Source organism: Pteronotus mesoamericanus, unplaced genomic scaffold, assembly GCF_021234165.1.
Source record: "Pteronotus mesoamericanus isolate MK-2021 breed Mesoamerican mustached bat unplaced genomic scaffold, CSHL_Meso_final scaffold_705, whole genome shotgun sequence".
Classification (NCBI taxonomy): Eukaryota; Metazoa; Chordata; class Mammalia; order Chiroptera; family Mormoopidae; genus Pteronotus; species Pteronotus mesoamericanus.
In genome coordinates, this window is record NW_026555326.1 from 1,803,840 (window position 1) to 1,820,338 (window position 16,499).

Below are 16,499 nucleotides of genomic sequence, written 5' to 3' on the forward strand. Positions count from 1 at the left end.
TGTCAAAGACACAGAGAAAGTGTGTGTGGAGCTTCTGGGGAAATGTGCGTAATAGCAAAGACAGCCAAGTTCAAGCCAAATCTTGCTCTCAGCCCCACCTCTTAGACAGAAACAATTAAAAATAATAGCACAAAACACAAAAATAGCCTTAAGAAAATATGTGTACTTCTTGGGAAATAAAAAGAAAACAAGCCTTATAAGCCCCACACTCAAGTTCAACAAACATGTATTACAACATCAAAGAGGAATGCAAGCCAGCTGAACCTAGGTGGCAAGAAACGCAAGGCCAATTCAAGACTCTTCCAGGAAGTGCAATGGAATGTACACTTATGATTTTAATAGCAAATAAAGAAGAAATAATGAGTGCCAAGGGGAAAAAACGGCACTAAGCTATTAACCTGGGTCTTGTAAATGCTATAGAGGAACAAGAATCATGTAGAAGTTGCTAGAAGAGGACATCTGGTGCAGGAGAAAAAGCAACTAGCACCGTTGAAGCAAAACTGGGCTGAAAAGCCCACATCCACCTAAAAATTTATCTGGTAATGATAAAAGGACCATAGAGGAGAAACCCCTAGTAATTTAGAATTTATCATGGAAATATAGAAATAACCACCTTGGTATGTCTGTGGTAAGAATTAATTAAGGGGCAATCCTTCAAGAACAAATTTAAAATATATTATTAAGTTTTTCAACTTAAAACCAACTAATGAAACAATAAAATTTACCCCATCACTAAACAAATTCAAACTTCTGCCAGTTACCAATAAAGCTGAGAAGACCATTTAAATGTGATGATAAGGATGGGCACCAAATGTTGCAGGAGGCATATGGGTTGAAGGTAGGAGCCTGGGGATTCACACAAAATTAAGACAAATGGAGCTATGACCCCAAGTACAGAATCTGGAAACACTCACTGAATTTTCACTTCAGAGTAAGGGAAAATAATTTAAGACTCAGAGGAGAGGAAACAATTTGTCAACACAGGCCCATAGCTGTGATGTTTACTTCCAGAAAACAATGGAGATTTGAGAACAGTTGAAGGCTTGATAGAGCTCAAAGTCCATGGAGGAAAAAATAGAAAAAAATAAAGAAAAGTTAAGTGGAAATTATATTACGTACTGTTAGAACTGCAGGAAAGAGATATGTGCATAATTTTATAAATGACTTTATGCTACCAAAGTATATGACAGAATAGACTCCATTTTCAACTCTAGAGGGATGGTAATTTAAATTTTATTTTCTGAACATTAAACTGTCAATAGTACAATTATAGGAAACAAAAAAATTTCTTGAGAATATGACAATACTGAAATGATAGAAAGACGGACAAACTAGGGAAGATTATTGTCTGACAAAAAAGAAAACATTTTAAAATGCACTACAGAAAGCATAACTTAAAGGAATAAAAAATAGCAATGAGTAAGATAAACAGCAGAGTGGCAGAATGTAAAACAAATGCATCACCTATTGTTCATTGTTGACTGAATTAAAAAGTAAAGTTCAACACTGTGCTGCCTCCAAAGACATTTAAACACAGACATTAAAACACACACACACAGATTAACAATTTGATGACCTAATAGCTATCCTGCTAGAAAATAAGAATATAGAGAAAGCACCTAATAAAGTAATATTTATGCAATTAGATGAAATAATTTTTAGTCAATAAAATGCATTAATGAGAAAAGAGGGCACTGTGTAATGGTATATTGTCTTAGCAGTTCTCAAAATTTTTAGTCTCAGGATTCCTTTACAAACTTGAAAATTATTGAGGATCTCAAAGAACTGTGCATATGTGGGTTTAGCAATTGATATGATATATTAGAAATTAAGACAGAATTTTTTTAAACTCAAGAATACATAAGCATACATGTAGTTTGCTTTGTATTATCCCACATCCTTGTAGCCTCTGAAAAATTCAAGAAATAATAACAGGGGAAAAAGTCAAATAATATCTTGGTATGATTATGAAAATAGTTTTGACCTTTCAAGCCTCCAAGATGGCCTCGGAGACCCAGGAGTACCACATTTTGACTATATTATGTAATAAACACTGATCTTTTCTTTGTGTGTCCATATTTACATGTCTGGTTGTTTCATTTGCTTGCAGGCTCCTGGAGGACATGGACTACATCTTTTTCATCTTTGTATCTCTCCATCTCTCTCTGGCCTTGCTCCAAAATGGGCACGCAGCAAACCTTCGCTGTTTTAGTGTTTCTGAGGTTCTACAGCAACAAGAGGATGGCTGTCTTTCTGGAGCCTGATTTACAAAGCAGGGAAATTGCTGGGGTTCTGTGTTCTCGTCAGAACCGATCAACCTCAATCCTTAGTTCTCTTCTAGAGGTTCTCAACCAATTTAAAAAAATTTGAAAGGAATAAACTCTTTCCTACCACTCTTCCTACAACTCTTTCCTACAACTCTTTCACCTACCACTTCTTTCAAGTTGAATTTCCCCAATCAAGGAAAGTTCCACTTCTCTGTGCTACATTCCATTTTTAAAAATCAAATTTATTGGGGTAACACTGGTTAATACCATAATATTCAGGTGTACACCATTATAATTTGATATCTGTGTACTCTATTGTGTGCTCACCACTGGAAATCTAATTTCCTTCCATTACCATATATTGATGCCCATTACCCACTGCTCCCTCCCCCACCCCTTTCTTCTCTGGGACCCATCTGTTAGAATGGTTATTATCAAAAGATAAGAAATAACAAGTATTGGAGAAAAGGGGACCTCACACACTCCTGGTGGGAATGTAGATTAATGCATTCACTATGGAAAACAGCATAGAGGTTCCACAGAAAATTAAGAGTAGAGCTGCTTCTCTGGCCATGAGGCTGGGTTGGTTGGAGCGTTGTCCCATACACCAAAAAGCTGTAGTTTCAATTCCCAGTTAGGGCATGTACCTAACTTGTGGGTTTGATCCCCAGTTGGGGTGAGTACAGGAGGCAACCGATTGATGCTTCTCTCTCTCTTTCTCGCTCCCTTGTCTCTCTCTAAAATAAATAATAAAATTTCCTCAGATGAGGATTAAAAAAAAAGAGTAGAGCTACCATATGACCCAGCAACACCTCTTCTGCATGCTGCCCCTCATTTGCAATCCATTGAACATCTACAGTTTAGAGAAGGTTTTTCATGAAATAACATGTACATGACCTGGAAGATTTCAGAAATCCATAGACAGTAGGTTCCCCTAAGCTGGAACCTACTCGCATGTCAGAGGCCAGCCAGGCATTCATTCCTAGATGACTAAATGGCAAAATGGGGCCAAGAAAAATCAAGAAGGGCCCTGGCTGGGAGGTTATGTGGGTTACAGTGTCATCCTGATACACCAAGGTTGAGGGTTCGATCCCCAGTCAGGGCATATATAAGAAGCATATATAAGTGAATGCATGAATAGGTGGAACAATAAAATCAATGTCTCTCTCTCTCTCTCTCAAATCAATAAACAAAAAAAAAATATTTAAGAAAAAGCAACAAAGTGAGAAGAACACAGGTGTTGGATGAGAAAGGGACTCAGAGAGATGGGCCAGACCTGGAAGGACTAATAGGAGGTGGTGAATGTGAGAAGGAGCAGCCAGAGGGAAATTTGCATATAGTTTGCAGAAATGTGGATCCTGAGAGGACCACCTGTCATATCTGGGGCCACAGCAGCTGTTGTGTTTTTCAGGACTGTTAAGATTTGCTAAGAAAGTGGCCTCTTGTTTTTGAAAAGGAATACTGCCAGGGGAATAGTGGGGAGGCCGCACAGTAAAAGGTGGATGAACCCTCTCTGTTTGGAGGTTCTGCCTTCCCTGGGAAAATGGCACCAACATGTTGAGACAGGAAAGGATCTTAGCACAATATTAGAATGTATAAAATTCTCCCCTTCTCAAACAGAGGGATCATGCTGGAGACCATACACAAAAAACTTACCGTCAACATCATACTCAATGGGCAAAACTAAAAGCATTTTCCCTAAGATCAGTAACAAGACAGGGATGTCTGCTTTTACCACTCGTATTCAACATAGTACTGGAAGTTCTAGCCACAGCGAACAGACAATAAGAAGAAATAAAAGGAATCCAAATTGAAAAGGAAGAAATAAAATATCATGTTGTCTACCATTATTGGTAGAAGACGTGATATTATACATAGAAAACCCTGTAGGCTCCACCAAAAAACTACTAGACCTAATAAATGAATTTGGTAAAGTAACAGGCTACAAAATCAGTACTCAGAAATTGATGGCATTTCTATGCACCAGTAACAACTATCAGAAAGAGAAACTAAGAAAACAGTCCCATTTACTATTGCAAAGAAAAAAATTAAGTACCTAGGAATAAATTTAACCAACGAGGTAAAATACCAGTATTGGGAAAACTCTGGTACACTGAAGAAAGAAATTGAGGAAGATACAAATAAGTGAAAGAGTAAACGACGTTCATGGATTGGAAGAATTAATATCATTAAAATGTCCATAGTACCCAAAGCAATCTACAGATTGAATGTAATTCCTGTTAAAATACCAATGACATATTTCACAGATCTGGAAAAAATATTCCAAAAATTTATATGGAACCAAAGAAGACCCTGAATAACCTCAGCAATCTTGAGAAAGAAGAACAAAGTTGGAGGGATCACAATACCTGATGTCTAACTATACCATAAGGACACAGTAATCAAAACAGCCTGGTACTGGCATAATACAGACATATAGATCAATGGAACAGAATGGAGAGCCCAGAAATAAACCCATGTCTCCATAGTCAATTAATATTTGACAAAGGGGCAGAAGCATACAATGGAGTAAAGGCAGTCTCTTCAATAAATGGTGTTGGGGGAACAGGACTAGTAAATGCAAAAAAAAAAAGAAAAAGAAAAAGAAAAAGAAACTAGACCACCAATTTATACCATACATTAGAATAAACTCAAAATGGATAAAAGACTTAAATATGTCACAATACCATAAAAATTCTAGAGGAAAACATAGGCAATAAAATTTCAGGTATCTCGCATAGCAATGTTTTTGCTGATGTATCTCCTAGGGCAAAGGAAACAAAGGAAAAACTAAACAAACGGGACCACATCAAATTAAAAAGCTTCTGCCCAGCTAAAGAAACCATCAACAAATGCAAAGGGAATCCACTGTATGGCAGAACATATTTGCCAACGATACATCAGAAAAGTGTTTAATCTCCAAAATATATAAAGAACTCATGTGATTCAACACCAGGAAGACAAACAATCTAATTAAAAAATAAGCAAAGGACCTGAATAGGCACTTCTCCAAGGAGGACATACAGATGGCCCATTGATATATGAAAATGCTGAACATTGCCTTACAATCAGTGGGATGCAAAACAAAACCGTAATGAGATATTACCTCATATCTGTCAGAATGGCTATCATTAATAAATTGACAAATAACAAGGACTGGTGAGGATGCGGAGAAAAGGGAGCATTAGTACACTGTTGGTGGTAATGCAGACTGCTCTGGTAATCCAACCTCTGTGGAAAACAGTATGGAGTTTCCTCACAAAATTAAAAATGGAACTGCCTTTTGATCCAACAATTACACTTTTGGGAATATATCGAAAGAATCCTGAAATGAAACACTAGTTCAAAAGAATACATGCACCCCTATGTTCATGGCAGCATTATTTACAATAGCCAAGGTTTGGAAACAGCCTAAGTGCCCAGTGGATACAAAAGCTATGGTACATTTACACAGTGGAATACGATGCAGCAGTAAAAAAGAAGACATTCTTACCTTTTGAGACAGCATGAATGGAACTGGAGACTATATTCTAAAAAAGATTTTATTTATTTTTAGAGAGAGGGGAAGGGAGGGAGAGAGGGAGAGATAAATCAATGTGTGGTTGCCCCTCGAGTGCCCCCTACTGGGGACCTGGCCTGCAACCCAGGCTTGTGCACTGACTCGGAATCAAACCAGCGATGCTTTGGTTTACAGGTCAGCACTCAATCCACTGAGCCACACCAGCCAGGGCGGAACTGGAGATTTATGCTGAGTGAAATAAGCCAGGCAATGAAAGACAAATATCATGTAATTTCATTTATAACTGGCATCTAAGAAACAAAGTAAACTAATGAGCAAAATAGAATCAAAGGCACAGAAACAAGGAACAGACTGACAGGGCTCAGGGCTGGGTGAAAGATGAAGGGATTAGGCAAAAACATACACACATCGCTCACGGACATGAACAACGGTGCAGGCGGTGACTGCGGGAAGGGAGACTGGGGATAAGGAGGGCAAATGGGGAAAAATTGGGATAACTGTAATAGCATAATCAATAAAAAATAAATTAAAAAAAAGAAAAAATTCTCCCTTTCTCTTCACCCCTCTCACCCTAATCCAGTTTTTCAGGCCTGACTTTTGAGGAATTTGTAAATATGTGCTATCATTGCCAAAATCTGTTCCCAGCTATGGAAACAACCATCCTTTCTTCTGTTAACATGGACTCCTTCTCCCCTCCCCCACCTTTTCTTTTCTCTCTCTTGGGGAAGAAGTTGTCATCATTGATGCTTCTGTGTGACCCTACTCCTAATGGGCAGCTTGACTCCAACTAACGGAACCTCAGATGTGGAAAATGAACTAGAGACGGGATGAATTGCCCTGTGTGTGCGTTCTTGTCCCCGCCTGTCATATGTAGTCTCTGGGAAGGCTGCGGGGCGGGGGACTGGTGAGGCAGATCACCTGGAGTCTGTTTGCCTGGGAGAGCTAAGAGCCTCTTAGGGAAAAACAAACATCCTAGCGAGGCCCCAAGTGTGGCCTGGTCCCTGCTCTTCAGTAGGGGTGGGTGGAGGCAGCTCTGAACATGGGGTAGTTTTTCAGTTTTTATCTGGCCTCCCTCCCATGGACCTGCATCAAAGCAAGGAGGGGCGCAGAGCCCACACACAGTAACTGAGGAAGTCACCGCCTGAAACCTGGGTGGAACATCAGTAGCACTGGGGGTGGAGGGCAGGTCCCACACAGCTGAGAGGGCTGCCTTCAACGAAGCCAGCGTGCGGCTCTGGCCCGCAGCGCCATTTCCCGGCTGCTCTGCCCGGCTTGCAGGAAGCACAGCAAGGTGGCACGGCAGCCTCAGCCAGGGACCTTTCTTAGGGTGCCAGTGGCTTCAGCGTTAAAGGGAAGCCGCTTCCCTGTGGTGGGAAGCAGGGCTGCCAGCCTTAGCAGACGTAGCAGACAGAAATATAGAACACCCAGTGACATTTGAACTGCAGTTAAACAATGGATATATATTTTAAGGATATGTGTAATTCCAACTATTGCATGGAATATAGTTACACTAAAACATTGTTCATTATTTGTCTGAAATTCAGAGTTAACTGGGTATCTTGTGTTTTTTCTGATAGTCCTAGAGTGTCACGGAGCTCTGGGAACACTGGGAGCCTGTGCCTTAGGTGTGGACACAACGTGCTTGACCGTGGCTGCTGAGAGCAGAGGCAAGTCCTCCCCGCAGCGGAGCTCAGCAGCCTGGCCACAGCCAGCCTCCAGATGGACCCGAGGTAGGAAAGGAGGAGAGGGTGCGTGTCACCCCACGTGGCTGAGTGGGGATTTCTTCTACTCACATTTATTTAGTACTTACTATAGTCAGGTACTGTGAATGAAAAAAACTTCCCAAGCCCTAGAAGAAGATGGACAGTGTAAACAAATGAAATGTGTGAAGTGTTACCAGTGCTGTGATGGAAGTCTGTGGTCGGGGTGTAAAGAAGGAAAGAGCCCATCCCTTGTGGGGCCTGGGCAAGTAGCAAAGGCTTCGGAGGAGAGTTTAACCTGATCCATACTGAGCAAGAGCAGCAATGCTCCATGCAAATGAGGAAGGGTGACAGGCTGAGTTAGGTTTCAGAAGTGTGTGAGGGAGAGAGGAGGGCTGGTTTCTAGAACATTCCATGCAGAGGAAGCCATGTGAGAACTTGGAAGGAGGTGTGAAAGAATGGCATATTTGGGAAGCTGCGACCAATTGCATCTGGGCGGGTCACTGAACTTTAAGTGGGGTTCCAGGGTGAGAAGTAAGCCTGGAGAAGTTAGCAGGAGCCGCATCCTTGAAGGCCTTGAATGTCTACTGTGGGAGTCTGCAGTTCTGGCCATTAACTTCCAGTCATGAAGCCTCTGCACCCCGTGGTCTCTTCATCCCCTTGACCCCCCAGAACCCTGCCTGTTCATTGGCCTTTTCTATTCCCTCATTGCCTTATGCTGAAAATTCGGGATCCCCTGCCCTCCTGAGGCTCATCAATCCAGCCCCTCTCCCTGCATCAACACTGCCCTCTCCCTGAGGGCCACACTGGGGGTAGCCTTGTCCCCTGGAGGCTTGTGGCTTCCTGGAGCTATGCCCAGCAATGGAAATGGGCTCCCCCATACCCAGCTTGATTTTCTACCAGGTCTTCCATGTTTTGGTCCTGTTTACACTTTCTTGACCTCTCAGGAGCCCTTGCCCCTCTTGCCTGTATCCCAAGAATCTTCTTCCCTGGATTCTGCCCATTCATCTTTTCTGGACTTTCTTCCTACCTTCTTCTCTGACTGCTTCTTTATAAGTTTTTCTTTCCTTTCAGATTCCTTAGGTGTTGGAGCTGGCCTTGGTTTTGTCCTTATTTCTCTGTCTTCTTTGGGTGATTTTCCTCATTCTTACAGCCCCAAGCACTATCTTTATGTTGATGAGTCTTAAAACTCACTACTTGCTATGCAGCATGAACTCCTTAGCTTCAGGTAGTGTCACCCTACCTCCTCAACCTCTCCTTTTTAAAGCCTCCTAAACACTTTAGACTCAACATGCCAAAAGTGACCTGATTATTTTTTAGCAGTTTTTTTTTGCAGTATTGTTTATATACCAGAAAATTATCTCATGGCAATTCAATGATTTTTAAATAAGTCTGCAGAGGGGGAAAACCATTACCACCATCTAGTTTTAGAACATTCCCCAAAATATCCTTCTTACCCATTTACAATTACCTTCTGTTCCCATCCCATGCTCCAGGCAACCAATAATTTACGTTCTCTCTTTCATATTAGTGAAATACCATGATGTGTGATCTTTTGTGTCTGACTTCTTTGGTTTTAGCGCAATGTCTTGAGGTCTATACATACTGTAGCGTGTATCTGTGCTTCGTTCCTTTTTATTGCCAAATCATATTGTATAGCTATCCCACATTGTGTTTATCCATTCACTTGTTCACAGACACTTAGAATTTTCCACTTTTTGGCTATTATGAATAGTGCTGCTGTAAACATTGGTGTGTGAGTCTTTGTCTAGACATTGTTTTATTTCTTTTGGGAATATACCAGGAGAGCATTGCTGGGTTGTATAGTAAATTTCTATTTAACTTATAAGGAACCTATAAGTTATAAGTTCTGCTTCCTAAGTAGTGCTTGAACTAGCTCCAATTCTTCATCCTTGCTATGACTATCCTAACTCAGGCCACTGCTACTTTCTGCTTTAGTAAACGTCTCACTTTCTTTCTGCCTGTCTTACCTTTTCCAATCCATTTATTTCTTTTTAAAAAAGAGGTTGTGAAATATTTGATGTGCACAAAAATATACAGAAAAACATAAATAACTTATGAGGCATAATAACAAAGTGAAAGCTTTATAAGCATACCATTCACCTTAAGACTGACCATTGCCAACACGGAAGAAATGCCCTGTGGGCTCTATTCCATCCAGTTCTCCTCGAATGGCTCCTTATTGTCTTAGGACAAAGTCTAAACTCACTATTTTAGCTTTACAAGTTCTTCGTAAGTTTTGAAGTCTTTTCCCAAGAACCTCTCACCAGCCTACCCCAACTCCTTCTTATCCTTCAGGTTCTAGCCTTCAAGGTCACCTCCCTTGGACCAGGTGAGGTGCTCTCCAGACACCAGGCTCACCGTGGCTCTCATCGCCTGGTATATTCATAGCTGCTTGTTTGTCTCTTTTTCCCATTACACACAGCTCTAGCAGGGCAGGGGCCTGGTTTACCTTGTTAGTGTATCTCTAGGGCTTAGCATGGTACTTGGCACACAGTAGGTGCTCAGAAAGCATTTTTCAAGTGTTTAATGAAAAGCGATCCCTATACATTCAAATGAAGATGTCTGGCATGGATTTGGAGCTTAGGGAAAAGGTCTAGGCAAGAGACAGAGATCTGAAGGAATTAAATCATATAAGCTGCAGCTGAAACCGTGGGAGTAGACGGTGAAGACAGAGGGTGAAGGGGAATATCATACTAATGCTCAGGGGTCAGGTAGAAGAAGAGACCCAGTGAAGGAGAACGAGAGAGAGGCAGGGTGCTGGACGGCCTGAGAGACCAGGGAAGGAGGCGGGGTGGGCCTCACTGAGATGGGAGAGGTCACAGCTTTGAAGCTTCTGAGCGTCCAAGGAGGATGAGAAGTCACAAGAGCACCCTGGGTCTGGTGTACAGGAGTCCCCGGAGACCCGCGCCAGAGAGTTCTGAGGCAGCTGAAGCCTTCTGCGATGGCTTGAGGCACTTGAGAGGTACGCAGGTCTGAAGCAGGGTTTTGATTTTTAGAATAGCAATAAGTTAAATTTTCATTCAAGTGTTTTTGAGCATTTTATTCCATGCCAGACACAGAGCCAGGCTGAACATGTTTTCCGCTTGTGGGAAAGGTTCGGTAGAGTCCACAGACAGAACCGCTGGAGGGGCATGGTGCGTGGGGTCCTGTGATAATGGCACGTGGTCTGGAGGACTGAAGGAGCTGAAGTGAAGGTGGATGTTGAACCCTCGTCTTCTGCTTCCAAACCCCGTGAGCTCTTTAGCCTCGTGTGTGTCCTTCCTTTGACTTTTGGAAGTCAGAAGGTTGTGCCTTCCTGATCCATCCATCTCTCCAGGGTGAGGGTAAGGAAGATGAAGGTGGGGAGTAGAACTTCAGGTCTCCTCTTCCTCAGGCTTGGCTGCAGTATGTACCTCTCATTCTCATTTCTGCCTCGCCATGCTCCCTCCTGATCTTTATATATGCACACCTGTAAGGCCAAGAAGTTCTTTCCAGCTTGGCTGAATTTTCCATTTCCTCTCTGGTGGGAGGGGTCATGAAGTTGGAGGGCGTGGCAGCAACCCGGGGAAATGACCTACCTAGCGGGGGAAGAACGGTCGAGGTTTACGATACTCTGCGTTTTAGCAGATTTCTGCCAGCAGAGGGAGCCCCAGGGTCGGGAGAGAAAGCTCAGAAGACAGCAGGGGTTAAAAATCACCAGGATGGGGATGGCCTTTCTGGCACTACTTCAGCAGTCCCGAAGGAATTTAAGAGTTAAGTTCAGATAAAAGAGGACGAAAGAGAGAGGAAGGGGAAAGGTAGACTCACAATACACTGACATATATGCACAAACACACTCACAAATCTCATACAAGCTCCCCCCTCACCCCTCCCTAGGCACTCTCACTATTTCTGCTTCCGTCTAGTGGTTCCTACACCTTCTTGTCCCGCTGAATCACCTGGGGGGACTCAGGACAGATCCTCAGACCCCACAGAGGCCTGTTGATACAGGACCATCAGGGCTGGGACCTGGGAATCTGTACTTTCACAAAACTCCCCAGGCGATTCTGAAGCAACTTGTGAACAGACAGGCTGGGAAACTGCTCTGGGTAACTAAGTAAGTAGTTTAACTACAGCCTGTTGAAAACTAAATTTCATGGTTCCGGGCATCAACATGTGGAATGTAAGCCATGGGAGCCCACCGTTGTGATTCAACCATTCTCTCTCTCTTTTTTAAAAGATAGTTTTTGATAAATATATCAATGCAATACATGAGGAGAATCGAAAAGGTCACATGGTACAAAAGGCTTATGAATAACAGCAATCCTTACTCCTCCTTTACCCACACCCTGACCTCATTTCAGAGGTGACCCCTTTTTTAAATCTTATTTTTTTCATCTGAGAATTAACCACATATTTTTAAACACTATGCTTTTACTACTATTTCTTGATTTTTGCAATTTCAGAAATTATTTATTGATTCCCTACGAAGAAATATTAGTGTTTTGCTTTTTTGACAACACACATAGACACTCATTTACTTTCTTCTAGATTCCTATTTTTTAAAACAATACTATTACTTCATCATTTTAATTAAATCAATAGTGTCCACATTATTGTGACTAATTGTTTACATTCAGCAATGTAATGTACTTTGATTGCATTTCTTTTCTTCTATTCTCCTACTGGAGGGTGGGAAGAATCACATTTTTGTTTGTCTGCTTGCTTGCTTTGTTGTCCTCGTTCTCCAAATCCTCTGACAAAGGCTAGGAAAATAAACTGTAAAATCAATTGGATGACCTATCTGTTTTCTTCCTTGGAGATATCCCTCTTGGAGCCCCCAGTACGCCTGTCCAATCCGCACTAGAAAAGCTTGATAGGCTGGTAGCTGGGCTATCGCTTTGCTATCCTCATGGGAACTCCAGCTTCTCTCTTTGTTGATTGACTTCTCATGAATGGTAAGGACATTTTTGAAGACCTTGCATGCAGGAGTGTTATTTTACATTTAACATTTTTATGTGGGCATTAATCCATCAGATCCCATCCACATGAACCGCAGGGCAGCAGCTCTGCCTGCTTGTCCTTATTTTACCACCTTCTTGATTCACAGTTTGGCTGGGTAAGTATTTCTAGATTGGAGATTATTTTCTCACGGACTTGGAAAACATCGCTGTATTGCCTTTCAGTTTCCAGCTTCCAATGTTGATCCTGAGAAGTCCAGCTGCTGCTTGGATTCCTGATCCTTAGTTTGAGAACTGGTTTTCTTCTTTCTAGAACTTTTGGGATCCTTTTATTGCTGGGGTTTTAACATTTATAATGGTGTACTTTGGGGAAAGTTTTTTTTTCATTTATTGTGTTGAGCACCCAGTAGGTCCTTCCCATAGGGAATTGCAAATCTTTCATTATGGGAAATTTTGGAGAAATTTTTTTTTTTGGTTAATGTATCCCCCTCCATTTTCTCTGTATTCCCTTCTTGGAATTCGTATTAGATGTCAGAGCTCCGAGATGGATCCTCTAAGTTTCTTACTGTTTTCATCATATTTTTAATTTCTTTTCTTTTTTGTTCTGCTTTCCGGGAAAGTTTATCAATTTTATCTTCCAATGCTTCATTTTAATTTTTAAATTTTTAGTTGTACTTTTATTATAAAAAGCTCTAGCTCCTTATGACTTTTTAAAAACACTGGTTTCCTTTATGGAGGCGCTGTCTTCCCTTGCCTCAGGGGTCATTTCAATGTTGTCATGGCTGCTTTTAATTAACAATTTCTTCTGCTCTTTTGATTATTTTGGAGCTTCCATCCTCAACGTCAGAGGCTTCTAATCCATGACTGATGATCCTTGGAGTCTATTCCTCAGCTGTTGGAAGCTTTGTGTGTGAAGGCAGGGCTTGTTCATTGTTGGCTGTACTGTAGATAATCCAGAGGGTACTGGACAGTTTCATTGGGGGTCCTCAAATAGCAATGTCTGTACATTTCCCCCCCTTTTCTTGGGTACATTCTACACAGAAGAATCCTTAGTTTTTCTGCCTAGTGTGGGCTGGAGTGGGGTGAATGCAGAGGGACAGAAGCCAGGTTGTTGGCGTTCCGGGAGCTGAGCCAGGACAGGGGACTGGAGAATCTCATCTTTCAGGATGAAGTCTTTCTTTCATCTTTCTGTTTCTAGCTCCATGCCTCACCCCACCCTCTTCGGAGCCTGCTATCTCTTTGGCCAGTTTCTCAAGAAAATAGACTTTCCTTCTTCAGTTGGAGGGCAGGAGATGGGATCTGGAGTGTCTCCTATTTTGGCCCCTCTCTCCCTCTGTGTTCTGAGATCCTGCTTCCCTGACCCCTGAGACTCTCCTGGGCTCTGCAGCATCTTGTTGGCTTCCTGTCATGGGCACTTGGGTTTCCTTCAACAGTCTCCAGTTTGCTAAGTCCATTGTCACTTGTCCATTCAGTCCATGCACTTTCTATCTTCCAAAAGATTGTTGACATCTCTGCTCCGCTTCTATCTCCATTCTCGTTCTCTTTGACCTTGTGGCTAATAGCATTGTATGTTTTCTACTGTGGTAAGTGCATTTTGTAAGAAAGGAGAAATTAATATGTCTTTTCTTCTTTTTTAAAAAGATTTTATTTATTTATTTTTAGAGAGAGGGAGAGAAACATCGATCAGCTGCCTCTCACACTTTCCTAACTGGGGACCTGGCCCACAACCCAGGTATATGCCCGGACTGGGAATCAAACCAGCAAACTTTTGAGTTGCAAGACGATGCCCAACCCACTGAGACACACCAGTCGGGGCTAATGTGTATTTTCAACTCCCACACTTAACCCTAGATAGTTTGAGACTATCTGTCGAGTAGTCTGTTGAACCCAAAATGAGCAGAAGCTTGTAATAGTGACATTTTCTATTTCTCCCCTAAGTTACCCAAGAGTCAAGAGTGTGGAAAAGAGACTTTTTACTACATAATTTTAATGGAAGGGAAGGAGGGAAATTATTTTGTTTGTTCATTCATCCAGTTTTCCCAAACATTTATTGAACACTAATAAATAATTCAAACTGTGCTAGATGCCAGGAATATAATAACTGAGCAATATTTGGTATCTTTCTTCAAGGAGGTTGTAGTTAAACATAAGGCAGGCAGGCAAGTAAATTAAGAGTCACGATAGCTAGTTATATAGTATAATAAGGTTGTTCATAAGATGCTACAGGAATCTAGAACAGGCCATCCAGATCAGCCCAGAGTAGGGGAAAGGCTTCTGGAAGGAGGCGGCCCTGGAGTTAAGTTCTGAAGGATAAGTACAAGTTATGGCGATGAAGTTGGGGGAAGGGCACCCCTAGCAAAGGGCACTTCGTGTGTTCAGGCAAGGGGTCTAGACATAGCATGACCTGTCAGAAGAACCTCACATAGATTGAAAGGGCTGGAACAGAGGTCCACGCTGGGGAACGGTCTGAGTGAGAGTATATGATCACTGCCCTATGTGTATCCACATTAGTCCAGAGCGTGGTCTTCGGGCTACTAATGAGAGACATGGGAGTCATAATATGCTACTCCCTCTGTGAGTCTGAGCAAATTAATAAGTTATTATTTGTAAAATGGTCATGTTATGAAACTATATAAAGAGATGAGATATAGAAAATGCTGGATGAATGTTAGGAATGTAAAATATTCTAGTTCTCTTATGACCAACCTGCCTTAAATCCTCCTTCTATAGTCTCTGCTCTCCTGACAGTTATAAGACAGATTCTGGCAAATCTTAACTATTAGGCAAATCTTTTTCCCCTTTCCATTTCTGCCAGGATTACTTGAGCAACTTTTAACAGAATATTTTATTTAATCAGCAGATGCAGTATTTATGAGTAATCAGCTGTGTGGGGCAACTTCCCGTAAAGTTTTGGTGGTTTATTGAGAAACCCGTAGGAGTGACCAGGAGAGCTGAGTTCCAATCTCCTCTCCACCACTGACACACATATGACCTTGGGTGAGGCCCTTCCCTGGCCTTGACTTTAATGCCCTCACCTGGCAAATAAGGGATTAAATTAGATTAACTTTAAGATTTGTTCCAGCTCAGAAATTGGATGCAGAGAGCGTTTAGCTGTACTGAAATTAATATAAAAAGCAAGTTTGGATTTTTGGGTTTTATTTTCATATCATGCTAAAGACAGAAAGGCAATTCCTTTTAAATCTTGGCAAGCAAGAAGAAGTGAAATTCTTCCATCTCTCTGCACCTCTCCTACCCTCCTTCAGCTTCTGACTTTGATTTACTCACACAAACACCAAAGAGAAATATTGGCACTAAAAAAACCCACTTCAAGTATGTCCCTCTGAACTGTTAAGCTCTGTTGGAATAGTTGGGGGAGAAGGACTCTTAAAAGACAACTGTTTTGAAAACACATCACAGTCGTCTATAGACACTTTCCAAAGCATGAGTCCAGCTATTGTAATCCCTCCAAGACTGGATCAGTAAACCACAACCTTCTGGATGATACTGTTATTGATGGCAAGTGAGTTTGGGTAAATGGTGGGGGTGGGGAATGGCATTTCCTGTTCCTGTCAGGGTTTCTCTAACTGACCTAAAAGAAGTGCTTTTGAATTTGTTCTGAACAGGCCCTTTTAAAGCTCAGAAGGTCAGTATCCTGAGCAGGCAGGTCGGACTGGGATTAAGGAATAGGTGAAGAGCACATGAAGTTTTATTGACAATTTTAGGCCTCCCTTGGTCCACTGAATAAGACTTCTTACAATAAGCTTTTCTTAAAGCTCCATATCTCGATATTAATAATATTAAACTGGCTGATGATTGGATGCAAAATGCAGATGTCGGCACTTTTAGCAATTCCCAAAATACTGCCTGATGTTTGTGCTCTGTCATTGGTTAAAGCCAATTTTTAAATATGCTTATGACCTGCAACCTTTGTGTGATTTCAAAAGAACGTATATACATTTCAGAAACTATTTTTGCAATTTTTTAAATTCCAGCTTAACTTTCTGTCCTGAAATGGTCATAATGCTCTCAGTGCCAGTAACAGACCTCTGGTTCTGTCTTGTCTTACATC